Genomic DNA, 14691 nt, shown 5'->3' with positions numbered 1-14691 from the left:
TTGAAGTCAAATTCAAAGTGATCAAAAAGCATAGAAAAAAAGTGTAGAAATGAATTCGGTTTTGAACGAGAAGTTCAGGGAATTATGCAAAGAAGAGACATATCCATTAACATGTCGCATAAAATTCTATTCTTTGGGTTCTGAGGGTGTGAATCTGCTCATTTCTGTTATAGGCCTGGTAGACTTTCCTAATTTACGACAGTGACTTTACTTTGATTAAGTTTTCGAATATAAAAAGAAAAACTGGAGCTTCGTCTTCGTTGTTACGACAGCCACACACATAAGCTGGCATATATACGTGGAATACGTAAAATTTACGATTTCCCAAAAAATTCAATAAATTTACATTTCCTCATTCATTTATCACCTCACATAAAAATCTTTTACATTTTTTTCAATTTATATTTTTTCCCTGACTTTACTTCAACGGATTTTATAACCCGTCCTCATCAATTTTTCTACATATAAGTTCAGATGGCAGAAAGGTTGAAATACAAAACCATTCTCGTCTCCCACACTAAGACAGAATATAATATGTGTGTACCAGATATCAGAGGCATTCCGTAGCACAATGCAAAATGTGTTTGGTGTTCCTTTTTAAGCACACCAGAAATCCAGAAAAAGGAACAAGAGGAAATGACAACGACGAAAAACATATTCTTTTTGGATGCGACAGACGACCCGAACGCATCAAGAGTGTGTAACGAATGTTAGTCGGATTGTCATAGGCATTTTCTTGCAAGAGTCCGCACCGAACTGTCAAATGTGACAGGATTTGTAAGTCAACAAACATTTTCTGTAAGTCAGACAAATATGCAGCATAGTGCGGGATAGAACAGATGTAGGCGCAAATAAAGGACAGGCCTATGGGTGAGAATCATACCAATTATCTATGCAAATTTATCGAATGGCAAGCGCCTTCTTCAGTGCATTTCTCTAAACGTTAAACTGACTGAAGTACCTAACCTAAAAACCATTTCAATTTATTTAAAATTTGAGTTTGTGTACAATTGGTTTATTCGTTTAAGTATAATTTCCACTCAACAAGTAGTACTCTGTGAGAAAGCGAGCTGTCAAGTAAACAAAGCAAAAATTGAAGTAGGTGGAAATCAAGCCTTACGACAACAATATGTCGTTAAAAAACGTTGGAAGATTCAAAGTACACACGGATCCAAACTTTCAGGTGAATTTTACCTTCGTCATGTTGTACACGTATTGAATTCGTTTGCGTCAAGTTGCATCTAGTGGTGAATTTGGAACGATTTAGTGGCGTTATGTTGCACACATATAAAATTCCTTTGCGTCAAGTTGCATTAAGTGGTGAATTGGAACTTCCAATTTGGGAGGATTTAGCAAGGTAAATATACATACTGAAGGTAACGCAAATCCGCAAGACCACACGGATCCAAAGTTTAGGGTGAATATAATCTTTATAATGTTGGACACAAGTCAAATTCACTTTGTTAGGTTGCAACACATGCCAACACTCAATACTAAACAACGCAGTTCCAACAACATGATCATGCCAAATGTCACGGATGCAACATAACAAATCTTATATTCACCCGAAACTTTGGATCCGAATTTCTTGCTATTCCCTGAGGGTCTGCGTTACCTTCAGTATGTATAAGTATATTTACCTTGGATTTAAGGCCGTCATGTTGCACAAGTCTTAGACAATATATGAAAATGAATTCACCTGAAAGTTTGGATCCGTAATTTCTCTGATCCGCTGAGGGTCTGCATTACCTTCAGTGTTGATATACTTTGGAAAGATTAAGAGGCACCGGTACTTTGCCGAAAAGCATACATTAGGGCGATTTTTAAATACTGGATTTAAGTTTACTTTTGATGATATCTTTCCACTAGAATCCTTTTTCAAAAATGTACGACCGCAATTCCGACCACGAATGTGTTAGCTTTCAACAAAAAATAGATTTGGTTGCAGCAATTTGACCAGCTTTGAGAACAATGAGCAGTTTATGCAAATTTCGTTAAACTGCTCACTTTCCTCAGAGCTGATCAAACGGCTAGAACCAAAACTAATTTTTATTTAAAGCTAACAGATTCGTGGTCGGAATTGCGGTCGTGCAGTTTTCAAAAAGTATTCTGATGAAAAGATATTAACAAAAATGAAATACGAAACACGGAAATGTAGGCTACAATTTTAGCTAAGTGCCGGTGCCTCTTAAGTGATATAGCAGCAGCTCACACAAAAATATTGAGTTGCCGCAAAAGATCATATTTGTATCCAGAATCGATATCGTCGATATTGGCTAGACAGACAAACAAATCAAGTTCTCTGGGCATAATTGACGCCTTAATGCCCTTGCCACATCGTACACTCAGTATTTCATACATTTCAACGTTTGCAATATTTATTTGACAGTTTATCTGTCAAATCGTATGGCAATTTTAATATGGTGTATATGTGACTCATATTGTGTGCGAGGGGCATAGGTTTGTTCCAAGGCCATATGAATTGTCAAATTTCATCCATAGAACCATAACCTCAATAATATCTCTGTGTAAATCGCGTAGGCGACGTTGCTCGATTTGTATGAAATATCACGTAAGCGACGTTGCTGTGGATGAAATTGTCGTTGTTCGGGTTGTCAAAGTTCGTGTTTACAGTTACTTGGAACAAACCTATAAGTCCGCTAAAAGTGAAAAATGTCAACGCCAAAGCAAATGCAGCGTTGAGTATAGCTCATTCTTGATATTCATATCAGAGTGCGTTCAAGTTGATTTTTCAATAAATCGAGCTGTATCTTAGTCCGTATTCAGATTTGAAAGCAAGGGTGAAAAGTGAGGACTAGTCCTGTGTTGAACCGTATACCACTGGTTCACCTAACCTTCAAATTCTGAAGTGAAATTCTGGAGTTCGAATTCACAATGATGATGCAAACCTATAAGCCCCTACATCGGGTACGGGTCTAAGCAACAACAACTCACAAAATATTATCCCGTCAAACATTTATAACCATGTAGATGTGGTGGATACACACGGCCAACACATAAATTTGAGACAAGCCCATTAATTTTAAAATTTTAAAACCTTATTCACAATATTGCTTACACTATGCCACACATCGAGGCCAGAGTCGTCGGCTCTGTCGAGTCTATAATATAGTTGCACATCTTTTTGTTGCTGGTTTGGTTGGCTGGTTGGTTTACTTTTTTTTGATGCCGACCCAATGTCACACCCCAGAGAGAGACCATTACCATAAATTTTCCATACTGTAGTACACCGCTTTCGAATATTACATGCAGCCAAAAAAGCGCGATCGTAAAAGGACAACAAAAAATTTATCGTCGGGAGAGACTCCAACAATAGCGGGAAGGAGTTACGAAATTTTGTATTTTATGGCAAATGAACTGAAATTCTTTTCCTTTTTTTCGGAAATGTCCAAATTATTCATCACCGACACCATGTTTATGGGTGCACTCAAAGGTGTTTCATAATGGATTGATATGGTGATTTCATATAATGCACTCGCTTTTATGCACACACGGAAAATTATGGGAGTTGCTGTGGTAGCGATTTGCGATGCAAGTTAGTAATGAAATTGGCTCTATTTCACGACGAGCCGAAGACACGTGAAGACATTGAAAGTATATTAGGTAATACAAATGTACAGTTACGCATGGATACCCAAAGTATATATATACACCGCAGACCCTCAGGGAATAGCACGAAACACGGATCCCGACTTTCGGGTGAATATAAGTTTTGTAATGTTGCATCTGTGATGTTTGGCGAAATAATGTTGGCAGAACTGCGTTACTCAGTATAGAATTTTCCGTGTTGAGTATTGGGATGCAACCTAACAAAGTGAATTTTACTCGATTTTACTCCATTTCCTCGATTCCATACAGAGAAATGTTAAGTTGTTACACATGAGAATGACAGCTGGTACCTATGGAAGAGAGTTAGTATGAAATTCTCTCTTATTCTCTACCATAGGTACCAGCTGTCATTCACATGTTACTTCTATCTCGATGCATGTGTACGAACTTAACATTTCTCTGATTTCATACAATCTTAGCAGGTGTAACAACATTAGTTACGAGAAAATCAGAGAAATAATAACTTGGTATGCCTGTGGCGATATAGAAGGAATCTGACTGAGGAATCCACAGGCGTAACAATTTTTCATTTCTCTGGAGAAAATATGGTGATGCGAAAGAGACTCAAGCCAAATTTTTGTTTTGTTCTTCTGTCAGGTTTGACAGAATAAAAAAAGATAAATGTTTGGTAAGTCATGACAATCTTTCACGTACACTTTCAGCATTAACATAGGAGCTATTTAAAGGCTGATGGTGCTTTGACAGGCCTTGCATTTCCTTCGTTAAGACAGTAGTCATGTTCTCTTGGTGTGAGTTAAAACACATTACACATACAGTGTACACCCATGCATGTGTCAAAATTTGGAGGCTTTTTGACGTCTGACATACGAGTGTTAATGCTAGAAGCAGTGCTATGCTTAGGTCTTTTTAGCGTCGCTATGTGTAGCTAGAGTAAAAATCTTAAACCGATAGTAATTCTATCGTATAAAAACCACCAAATCCTAGCCACGACACGACAATGTTTTTTTTTATGGGTGAGCGTAATGTAAAAATGTAAAAATCTTATTTAATGGCACGATGTTTTACAATGCAACGCATTAACATAATGTCAGTTTCAAGTATGACTTTGTGCGCCTTATGTCTTATACAAAGAACGGAATATTTTGGATCATAAATAAAGATGAACCGTGAACGGATTAATACCAGCGGTGACATCATTTCATATTCGCTCCCATCAAGACGAAATTATTTTTTTAAGCAAATTATGATGAGAAAACGGTTTAGATGACTGGTGGGTAATGGATGTATCGTTATATTGGGCATTGAAGTCGTGGATAACTATAGGGTGAACGATAGTGAACGTATTCGGTAAGTATAGCTGCGCCGATAAAGTATTGATATCGATGCGAAGGCGAAAAAGCCGATGAGTCTAAACTACCAGGTCTAATGTCACTGCTGAGGATATAACGATTTTAAAAACGGATTCAAACGCACTCATTTTCATATGAATAAAGAATTCTGAAGAATCGGCCATACCTGGTATTTACATCCATTGGGTAAAATCTGAACTTCTTTTATGTTCAGTCCTAGACCACACCAGAGTAGAAGCAGTGAATTGAGGACTGCTCGCTTTTGGTCAAACAGTACTGATGACGGGATACACATAGACTTAAAGCTGAAACCATGACCTGTTTAGAATTTTTGGGAAGTGATAATATCAGTCTGTTATGCATTCAATTTAACCTTTGTTTACTTTGACAGCTGTCACCCAAACGGAAGCAAAAAGTATGTCTCCGTTTACGTGACTTTTGACTTTAGATGCCATGACTGTCAAGTGCTGGAGCGATCACCGGTCATTTTGGGCTGAATCGGCACATGAGGCCCTGAGACCCGTGCTGCCCTCACGATATCCACACTTTAATTGCGGCATCGGCGTATGTCCGAAAGCTTGACGCAAACTATCATTTCTCTGCGAAATTCACGTTCAAACAGTGATATCTCTGATGTTTTTGAAGAATAAGAACCAGATTTTGCTCTGTTTGAGTCTTTCATAGATTTGAAAATCAATCTTGTGAAATAATTAGTAAAATTTGTTCACATCTGACATCCTCCGACTTCATTGACTGAGCGTTAAAACTCATTTCCCAACTACGTTACACAGTAAAATGTAAATCGACGTAAATTTGTCTGTTTACTTAGTTCTTGGAATGTAAACCGAACTTCCTATATTTCTCGATGTAAACGGAGCTCAACTTCAAGCGATGTTGACTAATGGTGAATTACGTAATCGTTTAGAACTTTTTACTTTGCCTTGTGTGGTTACATCACTTTCCTTCAACTCGAGCTGCAAACAAGCACACTTCACACTTGGCAGAATAAAATGTTCCAAACAAAGAAGGACTTAATCTACTATTACTGCTGATACACATAGCATCGCGAGTTTGACATAGAAGTTCTTTGTTTCACACCTATGTCAAACTCGCGATGCTACGTGCACAGTTATACTCAACACGTTCTTTGAAGTTTAGTTCGGTTTACACTGAGAACAGACGAAAATTCAGTTTACATTGCAAAAACGTGTAAACAGACATATTTACATCGAAATAAAATTTACTGTGCAATGGGGCCGAGGCAGTGTAATGGTGGATATCCAAACAGCATCATAAAGTGATGCAACAAAAATCCTTTTTCAGTAAATACAATATGCAAACTCAATGTTTCCATAACAAACTTTGACTTTTTCACGTTTGGAATGTGTAAACCATTCATCATCCTAATAAAAACAGCCATTCCAACAAAGTTGGTGGATTCAGTTGGTGGATTCAAACATTTTGCTGTTCCATTCCTTTTTTTTTGAACATTTTCGTTTTGACTTCAATTCCTTCAATATTTTACGGTAAAAAAGTTTTTCCTCGCCATACACACCACACAGTCGGAGAGAAGGAAAAAAAACGTACACTTCAAATCGGATCATAATTTACACTTTTTCCCTGTTCTTTTTCTATGAATATTTCCATTTGTACGTTTTTCTCGTTTTCTTTGCAATTTCTCCATTTTTTTTGTGTTCAGGAAAATATTGTTTAGCATGCAAAAGCAATGTTTGTAAGGCTTGATTGATTATAAACATTGAAAAAGTGTTTGGTAATTCCATAAAGCCCTCTCTCTGTTTAGGTGTATATATACAGGGCAGGGGCAGGTATGTTTCGTTGTGTATGCCGATAGAATTGATTTAGTCAACATAAAGAAATCATTAACAAAGAAATGACTTGCATTTCAATCAAGTCTACGATTTGTGTACATATTTATTTAGTCAGCTGATTTTGTTTGCTGATGCACGCCCCCATAAAATGCTATTGTAGTTTCGATTTCATTATTGAAATTTTTGCATTATTTTTGGTTTTTTATACTTCATTGGAAATGGGATATGGTTTGTGAAGTGTGTATGCGGGGTGAGTGTAATTGAAACGGTTTTGTGGTGGAAAGGCAAGAATAAGTGCAAGATATCTCGAGCAGTGTTCAGCAGAATAGTTTCGGATGAAAATGTTGTGGGTAATAGGGGGGTTGCGTTTGTTGGTTCAATTCTCTTGGCGACGATACTCTGAGAGATAAAATTATCTGCCCTTTATGGTGTCAACGGAAAATAGCAATAAAATACAGTTTTTCGAACTAATCGCATTTTTGTCGACAAATTGTCGAGGGGAAAACTACGCGAGCAAATACTGGGACAGTTGCTATTTGCTATTGGCACCAATATATGTCAGTAGACACCAATGACGCCAATAGACAACAATGTCGCCAATAGATACCGACGACGCCAATGACTCCAATAGACTCCAATGACGCCAATATACACCAATTGGCGCAAATACTTACCAATAGAAGAAAATTGTGGGGCAAAACACGCTAGGAGTCGCCATGAATACAGGTTCATCGGCATGTATTGACGTACTTCCTTATATTGGTAACTATTGGTGTCTATTTGTGACTAATGTCTATTGGTTCAATCTATTGTTCCATGAAAGAACTACGCTGCGCTGCAAAACACTTACTATTGATCCAATAGCCGTCATCAATAGAAACCAATAGACGCCATTGACACCAATAGAAGCAGGTGGAACAAGATCTGCTCGCGTAGTTTCCCCTCGCAAATTGCATATTTACAGTAGGTATTACTTGTCTCGAAGCACCTGATTTTGGTGATTCTACTGCTTCAAAGGCTGAGAAACTGAAGAGAACCACATAAACTTCATAGTGTTTACATCAGAGAAATGATTACAGATGGAGTTCCTGCCAAATGACACCGGAATTAACGACCTCTTTATGTGTAAGTGTTAAATCTTCAGCTGATCTTCCAAAAGGAAATGTTGACCAAGCAGTCGCTAGTTGTTTTGCATTCTGTTTAATAGTGTAGTTTACTCGCTCCATCTCATTTGGACAGATCGCGTCGTGCATGCACTAAATTTTAACATCAACAATGCCTGGAAATAGCACTGGATCGACAGTCCAGTTTTAACGAACAAATCATTTATCGAAAATTCACATGACCAGAAAATCTCCAGAGCAGCTGTCGACAGCATCACCAATTATTCTAAGTGATCTTTTAATAAGAAAAGAATATTTCTAGGACTGGGTTAATGCTAACTGTTGTTAAACCGCAATAATGGGGCCCAATGACCTGAATTTCACAAAAAAATAAAATAAATTGAGAGTTTGCTGTTCTCATTGCATCGTACTTGTTCAAATACAGCAATGCAAACACCGAGCAATACCATCACAATGCAATGCAAACAATGTCAAACTGAAAACAGCTGTACAGTCAAAACCAGCCAAATGTTGTGCAAAGAAGTGCGAGTATAAATGTGGGATGCAATTGACCTGGTCGACATTAGTTTCATTGAAGATGTTCTCTAAAACGACGCTTAAAGTAGCCGTTGTGGCAGCTTGCTTAATTTCGTTGTGTGAATTAAAAGCGATGGAAGAAAATGATCCGTCTAATTCGCATCGTAGTAAACGGCAAACAGGAGCATTTCCTGGATTTGTAGGTGGATTTACCGGCCCAGCAGGAGGTTTTGCCGGCGTAGTGAAAATGATTGATGACGCTTCGAGTAGACCTGCACGTCCAGATTGTAAAGATTACGGTTGTAAATGTGGTGCGAAAGGCTGCTATTGCTGGGCATATTGTCATGGCTTCTTTCAAAAAATGGACCACACGGAGTGGTGCTATACTACTAAAGGGAGCAGCCAAGATTATAATTATGTTACCTGCAACACCAAAGAAGACTGCAACGGATGCTGGAGTTGTGCTGGACCATGCTCAGTTTGAAATTTTTGCTTCATAGTTCAGAAATGAAAATGGCAAAGCCATTGGTACGGCAACAGTTTTTGGCAATTTGGATTCTTGTTTTCCCTGCTTTCTTCTTGTAAAATTCTTGTAATGTTGTGATCATTGTCTAAACAACTTAATGCAGAAAGGGGACGTGTCCAATTAGCGATTCATAAGAAATATGAAATTTCATCTCGACTTGATTTCATTGCAAATAGTCTGACAATTTCAATCTAGAAGTATTACAGACCTTTTGAAACAAAATAACAACACAGTGAGCTAATGAAGCTAAATTAACGAAATTTCATTTTTATTATGATTCGCTAATTGGACACGTCCCCTTTCTGTATTTATTAATACATTTTCAAGTATAATAAAATACAATCTAATGGATTAAACTCGTATAATTGTGACAGCGAACTCAAACCTAAACGGTTTCATTCAAATTATATGTGCATGACTTTGGCCTCACAGTCATCCGTTTTGCCTCCGTCTACGTGACAGTTGGCATTTCATACAATAGAGCCAAAATAAAAATTTTAAAAAAATCACAAAAATTATTTGCGTTTTCAAAAATTTCGCGCACAATAAAAATCCATATCACCCTCATTCATTTGTTGTCATTGTATAAGCGGCGGATGTAAGGAACGAATCCGACGTTCAAAAATCGGTCAACTTTTGCCTGGTATAGAGCCTTTGATAGAGCACATTGTATGAAATGCCAACTGTCACGTAGACGGAGGCAGAATTCATTTTGATTCATCATGACAGTTAAACAAAAGCCGTTGAATCAGAATGAATTCTTGAGAGAGAACTGTCAAATAAATGGCGGTGGAACTGAATCGTTTTCAATTTTTCATTTTCGTTTGTTTTGACAGCTGTCATGCAAACGGGCATTTTTTAAAATCAAATATACAACCAGTCGGTCTAATTTTAAAATTATCGTATTGTCGTCACATCAGATAAATGATAAGCACGGCGCCTCACGACTGTGATAGAACACGCATGACGGCTTTTTTCTGAAAAATTTGAAGACGATGCGACCAGAACGTCAATCATATAGTCAAGCTATAAATTAATGTCGTTAATGAAAACGAGATATATCTCTGCCTCACATCCTCACGCTCTGAATGTGTGTATGTACCAAGGTACCACCGCTTTCCTAACTTAAAATACATTTACCGTTGAACTAACTCGCATGGTCTAACTTATTTGTAAGGAATTCACTCAGGAATGATTTAAGCACACTGAGGTAGTAGCGAAACGACAGAATCATCGTCAGCCATGGAGGTGGTCGTCAACTAAGTTTAATGTCGACTAACAGTGCGTTCTTATCCACACTTAGCACGCACACCTAAATTCAAAATTCGTTTTCCCTTTCTATTGAATAAATAACATTTTTACTGCAACCATTATCAATTTACCTTTCATTATATAATTCGCACTTGACCGCTTTAATTGACCATCACATAATTAAAATGCCGTAACACTATCAAATTACCGAATGACATGCAAACCGTAATTGTTATTAAAACAATTCCCAATCTCCACTACGATAAGTCATCATAATCGTATAAATGTATAGTATACTGGCACACTATCCGATAGCATAATTATTTTGTCTATAAAATGTCGGTAGTAAACGTAAGAAGAGCGACTTCGAGTGGCATAAGACACAGTATAAAGGTATACAGCACAATGCATTGCATTATTTATTAGAATAGATTTAAGATGCCATCCTCTGTGTATGCACACAGCACTACTACATCCATATACTACTAATTTACACACTCATACAACACCGTACTTCAGCCAGCTTCAAATCCAAATCCAAACATAGAATGCCTTATGAGAACGAGGATAACATATTATTGTGACCCAGAATTAGTTATGTGTTTAAGTGTTTTATATATAAAGGGCCATGTGCTCTCGTCATCGTTCCCCTTTCAACTCAACGTTCGCGGGATCGGATAAAAACAGCTGATTTGTGAGGGGACGAATTCGTTTACCATGCGGAGACATTTTTTTGGAGAGAAAATTTCAATGTTTTTTGTCTGCGCATGACCTTACTCCACACAAATTGCAGAGAAAACTTTGCGATGTTTTTTGCTGCTTGTTTGTACGCTGTGTTATATTTTTACTTGCTGTTTATGTGCCTTTCGAAAAGGAATTGAATAATTTATGGGTGGGCAAGTGCCTTGAATGGTCATAAATTAAGTTTGATTTGATATTTGATAGGGAAAATTCACTACAACTTCGGAATGGGGATGTTCGGAGGGATTTTTTTTGCCGTTTTTGGTTTACGACTTTGGTATGCGGCATCTAATTTCACAAATTACACATTGGAAAATGGTTTGTGTACTTTGCATAATCGTGCATCGAGAATTTCATTGAAATTATAATAGAGGGAGGCTTGCCTTGAATAGTTAATGCATTCCTATAAGCCTAGCCCAAGTGGTGCTGATATTCGTGTCAGTTTCGCAGGTATACTATTTTAGGGAGAAAAATTGTTTCATATTTTCTAGAATTTTCCAAGGTATTCCTACTAGAACTTCTCATATTTTCCTTTCGCAAAAACATCTAGGAAAATATAGGAAACTTTTTTCACTGCATTTTCCACAACAACAAAAAACTGGTGTTACCACTCATAAGGATTCCTCGCAATTCGGGGCTAATAAGCATTCACTACGACCGTAAAATTAACGCAGACAGTGTCATATCATCTGATCAGCGATCATAGCATTTTCCACGTTTGTTATGATTATGAGAAAACTTTGTGTTTAAGCCAAGAATACAAACAGCCGGTGAGAAGAAATTTTGACAGAAAATGTATAGGCCATCTGTCAAAATTTTCAAGTCGTGTGGAAAAATGAATTTCATTTCACCGACGGTTGTATACTTCAAGGTTTTGAAAGAGCAGGTTAATACAACTCTGAGTTGATCACAAAGGCAGTGACACACAAATTGCGTCAACGGCTGCGAAATTTATATGATAGATGCAACTTAACAAAAACAAAATTCTCAATTCTCCAAAAATATATTTTCTTCAAGTTGATTTCTCACACTATCTGTAGTGAGTGCGTTTATAAAATTTGGTGTCATCCGCCTCTGTGCTTGTGGTAATCTGTTCTTTCAGAACTTTGGTATACTTGACTAGTCACCTGACAAGGAATAAAATCTGTCATTATTTCACTGCCAGTGGATAAAGAGACAGAAAGTCAATACATTTTCAATTAAAATTTCATTTCGCGTCTGACTGCATACTCAAGCTTACACCACAAATTGCAGTGATGTCTTTATTGGTAAGTCGGTGTTTTGGGCGAGAAAATTTAAAATCTGTCTCAAAGAATTTGTCAGAAGATATTAAAGAGGAATTCTTTTGAAAAACATCCTACCTAAGACGGATGCATTTTCCAGTGGACTTTTTTATATGTACCTAGAAAGGTATTCGAGCCTGGAAACCAGAACCACTTTCAAAAAAAAAATTGAAGATTGTGGCTAGTGGGAAGTGATCAAAAACTGAAAACATGAGCTTTTCTTATGGAAATTTCTCCAGGTCCACGAATCATACAGGGTCGTGCAGTTGTCATTAGAAAGGTAATTTCATGTTCTTTCGGTGAAAATAGGGTCACATGGGGGTTCGAAGATTCGATCCTTCGAAGATTTTAAAGTGTTTTTGGCCTCCAGTGTCAAATACCTATCTAGGAACATAAAAACAAGTACACTAAAAAATGCATCTGATTTCGATAGACTGTTTTCCAAAGTAAACCCTCTAAGCACTTTTTCAGCATAAGGCGTAAATGCTCGGAGTGATGTCTTAAAGTTACAGTGAAATCCAAAGTCGACATGGCTGACACCTTTATATTTGTCTGTTGTCTACTGAAAGTATCTTCTTTCTTAAGGCTTCGCAATTTGTTCAATGCAATGTGAGTTGCGGGAAACGTAAATTTCACTTTGATCTTCTTTCGGGTTTCATTAGAAAAGTGTCATATCTCACTGGAATCCACTGAAAGCTCTCCAAAACTAAGACACAAAAGTGATACATTGTCTTGGCATAATATCGCAGGTTTTATTCTTTTCTTTTTTTACTTTATCATCATAATTACAGCAATAACAATTATCGTACACCTGATTGACTTCCTCAACAAAATTCTTTTTTGTTTCCTTCTTTTCGGGAGTTTCATGAAAATTTTATGCAAAAACGTTTAATACAAACCGGTTTCTTGATTAAAATCAGCCAACCCCTAACTGTAAAGTAAAATTACTTCGTCACAGTCGAAAGTCTGTTATGCATGGTAATGGGCATAAAGCATAAATTTATTATTATGTACATATATTAAGTAAATTTAATTTACATGCATACTCATCCATATTGTGTGTATATATGATGTGCTCTACAGTTATACACATAAGTATATAGATGTGTGCACAATATATCGTATACTCTTCATATGATAACTTATTTTATTTTTTGGCTGAAACAACTTCATTGTTACAGGGTGCGCATTCCGAATGATGACTCTTCGAATTTCCAACACTGACTGTCACAATGAATTTAGGTATTTTGTATCTAAAGATGAGTACACACAGCTCGTGAAAAATGTCTGAAAAATTGCTTGAAATACGAAGAGATTTTGACAGAAAATGTATGAGGCATCTGTCAAGTAGTTTTCATGCATGATGAAATTTTGCATGATTTCATGAACAGTGTACTAACTAGCATTCATACCTGATATTCATAATCATACAATAATATATGACAAGAAAACATGTGAAAAATGTTTATAAAAATCATAGTTTGTATGATGTCATGAACAATTTGACATCTGTCAACAATTTCGCATTGGCACTTCTTTTAATATTTAATACGCTTCCTTAAGTCTGGTTTCCACTTAAGGACATGTTTAAACGCCTGACATCGCATGTAAACATTGTAATAGTAAACCTGACCTTAAACATGTTCGCCGTAAGAGAGCAACGTGAAGGATTTCTATAGTGTTCCAGTTCGAATTTCGACGAGCTTTCAAAAATGGATGCCACCGGTACGCAGCTGTCTTTTACTACAAGATTAAATTTCGTTCTGTCTGTTGTAGCTTTTTTTGACAGCCGCGTACCTGCGGCATCCATTTTTGAAGGTCGTTCAAAATTCAAACTAGAACACTCTTTTGGTTGAGATTGGTCTATTTCGTTTTTTAACAAATAAAAATCCTTTACGAAAAAGGCCTGACATGGGAATGGGTCGATTTAACGCTGCATAAGGGACAGCACAAACGTAGCATTGAAAACGTGTTTCGGTCCTAGCTTTCATTGACAGATGCAGCAATCGCAATTTTCGATAGAGAAATTTCTAACTTTATTTGACAGTTTCGACAATTTCGTCATGAAAACAAGGACCAAAACACGTTTTCGATGCCTCGTTTGTTTTCAGCCTAAGATAGACCTTCGCACGTTCCATTTTGAATTTGTGGCGCACGTTCAAAAAGACGAAATCACTAGAAAATTTCCAAAATTCTATCATTTTAGGCCGCGAAGTATGAAAGATGTCTGAAAAATGATTGAGACTAGCACATAGCACACAGATCGTGAAAAATGCATGAAAAATGGACCCATGCAAAATGTAACATAAAATGTATGAGTTAACTGTCAAATATTTTGCAAGCTCTGTGTAAACCTGATGTTTACACTGTGCTTGCAAAATATTTGACATTTGGCTCATACATTTTCGTTCATATTTTGCAAGCATTTTTCAGCGGTCGATTTTGCATGCATTTTTCACGAACTGTGTACTCATCTTTAAA

This window comes from Bradysia coprophila, unplaced genomic scaffold, assembly GCF_014529535.1.
Source record: "Bradysia coprophila strain Holo2 unplaced genomic scaffold, BU_Bcop_v1 contig_235, whole genome shotgun sequence".
Classification (NCBI taxonomy): domain Eukaryota; kingdom Metazoa; phylum Arthropoda; class Insecta; order Diptera; family Sciaridae; genus Bradysia; species Bradysia coprophila.
Note: the sequence above shows the minus strand (reverse complement) of the source record.